The sequence below is a fragment of the Cannabis sativa genome, chromosome 3, assembly GCF_029168945.1.
Source record: "Cannabis sativa cultivar Pink pepper isolate KNU-18-1 chromosome 3, ASM2916894v1, whole genome shotgun sequence".
NCBI lineage: Eukaryota > Viridiplantae > Streptophyta > Magnoliopsida > Rosales > Cannabaceae > Cannabis > Cannabis sativa.
Window position 1 is genome coordinate 23,420 of NC_083603.1, and position 5,139 is coordinate 28,558.

Consider the following 5,139-nt stretch of genomic DNA (forward strand, 5'->3'; position numbering starts at 1 on the left):
TGACTAGTGGCATAAAATATTCCGAGATTGGTCCGGGCCACATTTCACAAAGGGGTACCACTATCAGAAATGTGAGATTTTCACTATTTCGATTAAAACGATCGTTAGTGCAAGAAAACTAATTTTTCTCTCAATGTGTCCAAGAGAAAAGTGATGCACAACGGTCTTGGCTAGGCCCCCGTGAAATTTCATGATCTTTGGTGATGTGTAGGTTGAGATTTTAACAGATAACTAACGAGTGTAAGAGTAAGGAAAAAACTTGTTAAAATTTCCCCGGAAAAGAAGAATATTTTAAATTAGGGGCCATTTCAACAAATTTTAACCCAAAACCATTCTTCATATTCATTTCTTAGTAGTACAAATTGATTGTGACTAGTGGCATAAAATATTCCGAGATTGAGTCCGGCCACATTTCACAAAGGGGTACCACTATCAGAAATGTGAGATTTTCACTATTTCGATTAAAACGATCGTTAGTGCAAGAAAACTAATTTTTCTCTCAACGTGTCCAAGAGAAAAGTGATGCACAACGGTCTTGGCTAGGCCCCGTGAAATTTCATGATCTTTGGAGATGTGTAGGTTGAGATTTTAACAGATAACTAACGAGTGTAAGAGTAAGGAAAAAACTTGTAAAAATTTCCCCTGTAAAGAAGAATATTTTCAATTAGGGGGCCATTTCAACAAATTTTAACCCAAAACCATTCTTCATATTCATTTCTTAGTAGTACAAATTGATTGTGACTAGTGGCATAAAATATTCCGAGATTGGTCCGGGCCACATTTCACAAAGGGGTACCACTATCAGAAATGTGAGATTTTCACTATTTCGATTAAAACGATCGTTAGTGCAAGAAAACTAATTTTTCTCTCAACGTGTCCAAGAGAAAAGTGATGCACAACGGTCTTGGCTAGGCCCCCGTGAAATTTCATGATCTTTGGAGATGTGTAGGTTGAGATTTTAACGGATAACTAACGAGTGTAAGAGTAAGGAAAAAACTTGTAAAAATTTCCCTGTAAAGAAGAATATTTTCAATTAGGGGGCCATTTCAACAAATTTTAACCCAAAACCATTCTTCATATTCATTTCTTAGTAGTACAAATTGATTGTGACTAGTGGCATAAAATATTCCGAGATTGGTCCGGGCCACATTTCACAAAGGGGTACCACTATCAGAAATGTGAGATTTTCACTATTTCAATTAAAACGATCGTTAGTGCAAGAAAACTAATTTTTCTCTCAACGTGTCCAAGAGAAAAGTGATGCACAACGGTCTTGGCTAGGCCCCCGTGAAATTTCATGATCTTTGGAGATGTGTAGGTTGAGATTTTAGCATATAACTAACGAGTGTAAAAGTAAGGAAAAAACTTGTTAAAATTTCCCCTGAAAAGAAGAATATTTTCAATTAGGGGGCCATTTCAACAAATTTTTACCCAAAACCATTCTTCATATTCATTTCTTAGTAGTACAAATTGATTGTGATTAGTGGCAAAAAATATTCCGAGATTGGTCCGTGCCACATTTCACAAAGGGGTACCACTATCAGAAATGTGAGATTTTCACTATTTCGATTAAAACGATCGTTAGTGCAAGAAAACTAATTTTTCTCTCAACGTGTCCAAGAGAAAAGTGATGCACAACGGTCTTGGCTAGGCCCCCGTGAAATTTCATGATCTTTGGAGATGTGTAGGTTGAGATTTTAACATATAACTAACGAGTGTAAGAGTAAGGAAAAAACTTGTAAAAATTTCCCCAGAAAAGAAGAATATTTTCAATTAGGGGGCCATTTCAACAAATTTTAACCCAAAACCATTCTTCATATTCATTTCTTAGTAGTACAAATTGATTGTGACTAGTGGCATAAAATATGCCGAGATTGGTCCGGCCCACATTTCACAAAGGGGTACCACTATCAGAAATGTGAGATTTTCACTATTTCGATTAAAATGATCGTTAGTGCAAGAAAACTAATTTTTCTCTCAACGTGTCCAAGAGAAAAGTGATGCACAACGGTCTTGGCTAGGCCCCCGTGAAATTTCATGATCTTTGGAGATGTGTAGGTTGAGATTTTAACATATAACTAACGAGTGTAAGAGTAAGGAAAAAACTTGTTAAAATTTCCCCTGAAAAGAAGAATATTTTCAATTAGGGGGCCATTTCAACAAATTTTAACCCAAAACCATTATTCATATTCATTTCTTAGTAGTACAAATTGATTGTGACTAGTGGCATAAAATATTCCGAGATTGGTCCGGGCCACATTTCACAAAGGGGTACCACTATCATAAATGTGAGATTTTCACTATTTCGATTAAAACGATCGTTAGTGCAAGAAAACTAATTTTTCTCTCAACGTGTCCAAGAGAAAAGTGATGCACAACGGTCTTGGCTAGGCCCCCGTGAAATTTCATGATCTTTGGAGATGTGTAGGTTGAGATTTTAACATATAACTAACGAGTGTAAGAGTAAGGAAAAAACTTGTAAAAATTTCCCCTGTAAAGAAGAATATTTTCAATTAGGGGGCCATTTCAACAAATTTTAACCCAAAACCATTCTTCATATTCATTTCTTAGTAGTACAAATTGATTGTGACTAGTGGCATAAAATATTCCGAGATTGGTCCGGGCCACATTTCACAAAGGGGTACCACTATCAGAAATGTGAGATTTTCACTATTTCAATTAAAACGATCGTTAGTGCAAGAAAACTAATTTTTCTCTCAACGTGTCCAAGAGAAAAGTGATGCACAACGGTCTTGGCTAGGCCCCCGTGAAATTTCATGATCTTTGGAGATGTGTAGGTTGAGATTTTAACAGATAACTAACGAGTGTAAGAGTAAGGAAAAAACTTGTAAAAATTTCCCCTGAAAAGAAGAATATTTTCAATTAGGGGGCCATTTCAACAAATTTTAACCCAAAACCATTCTTCATATTCATTTCTTAGTAGTACAAATTGATTGTGACTAGTGGCATAAAATATTCCGAGATTGGTCCGGGCCACATTTCACAAAGGGGTACCACTATCAGAAATGTGAGATTTTCACTATTTCGATTAAAACGATCGTTATCGCAAGAAAACTAATTTTTCTCTCAACGTGTCCAAGAGAAAAGTGATGCACAACGGTCTTGGCTAGGCCCCCGTGAAATTTCATGATCTTTGGAGATGTGTAGGTTGAGATTTTAACCGATAACTAACGAGTGTAAGAGTAAGGAAAAAACTTGTTAAAATTTCCCCTGAAAAGAAGAATATTTTCAATTAGGGGGCCATTTCAACAAATTTTAACCCAAAACCAATCTTCATATTAATTTCTTAGTAGTAAAAATTCATTGTGACTAGTGGCAAAAAATATTCCGAGATTGGTCCGGGCCACATTTCACAAAGGGGTACCACTATCAGAAATGTGAGATTTTCACTATTTCGATTAAAACGATCGTTAGTGCAAGAAAACTAATTTTTCTCTCAACGTGTCCAAGAGAAAAGTGATGCACAACGGTCTTGGCTAGGCCCCCGTGAAATTTCATGATCTTTGGAGATGTGTAGGTTGAGATTTTAGCAGATAACTAACGAGTGTAAAAGTAAGGAAAAAACTTGTTAAAATTTCCCCTGAAAAGAAGAATATTTTCAATTAGGGGGCCATTTCAACAAATTTTTACCCAAAACCATTCTTCATATTCATTTCTTAGTAGTACAAATTGATTGTGATTAGTGGCAAAAAATATTCCGAGATTGGTCCGGGCCACATTTCACAAAGGGGTACCACTATCATAAATGTGAGATTTTCACTATTTCGATTAAAACGATCGTTAGTGCAAGAAAACTAATTTTTCTCTCAACGTGTCCAAGAGAAAAGTGATGCACAACGGTCTTGGCTAGGCCCCCGTGAAATTTCATGATCTTTGGAGATGTGTAGGTTGAGATTTTAACAGATAACTAACGAGTGTAAGAGTAAGGAAAAAACTTGTAAAAATTTCCCCTGAAAAGAAGAATATTTTCAATTAGGGGGCCATTTCAACAAATTTTAACCCAAAACCATTCTTCATATTCATTTCTTAGTAGTACAAATTGATTGTGACTAGTGGCATAAAATATGCCGAGATTGGTCCGGGCCACATTTCACAAAGGGGTACCACTATCAGAAATGTGAGATTTTCACTATTTCGATTAAAATGATCGTTAGTGCAAGAAAACTAATTTTTCTCTCAACGTGTCCAAGAGAAAAGTGATGCACAACGGTCTTGGCTAGGCCCCCGTGAAATTTCATGATCTTTGGAGATGTGTAGGTTGAGATTTTAACAGATAACTAACGAGTGTAAGAGTAAGGAAAAAACTTGTTAAAATTTCCCCTGAAAAGAAGAATATTTTCAATTAGGGGGCCATTTCAACAAATTTTAACCCAAAACCATTATTCATATTCATTTCTTAGTAGTACAAATTGATTGTGACTAGTGGCATAAAATATTCCGAGATTGGTCCGGGCCACATTTCACAAAGGGGTACCACTATCAGAAATGTGAGATTTTCACTATTTCGATTAAAACGATCGTTAGTGCAAGAAAACTAATTTTTCTCTCAACGTGTCCAAGAGAAAAGTGATGCACAACGGTCTTGGCTAGGCCCCCGTGAAATTTCATGATCTTTGGAGATGTGTAGGTTGAGATTTTAACAGATAACTAACGAGTGTAAGAGTAAGGAAAAAACTTGTAAAAATTTCCCCTGTAAAGAAGAATATTTTCAATTAGGGGGCCATTTCAACAAATTTTAATCCAAAACCATTCTTCATATTCATTTCTTAGTAGTACAAATTGATTGTGACTAGTGGCATAAAATATTCCGAGATTGGTCCGGGCCACATTTCACAAAGGGGTACCACTATCAGAAATGTGAGATTTTCACTATTTCAATTAAAACGATCGTTAGTGCAAGAAAACTAATTTTTCTCTCAACGTGTCCAAGAGAAAAGTGATGCACAACGGTCTTGGCTAGGCCCCCGTGAAATTTCATGATCTTTGGAGATGTGTAGGTTGAGATTTTAACAGTTAACTAACGAGTGTAAGAGTAAGGAAAAAACTTGTAAAAATTTCCCCTGAAAAGAAGAATATTTTCAATTAGGGGGCCATTTCAACAAATTTTAACCCAAAACC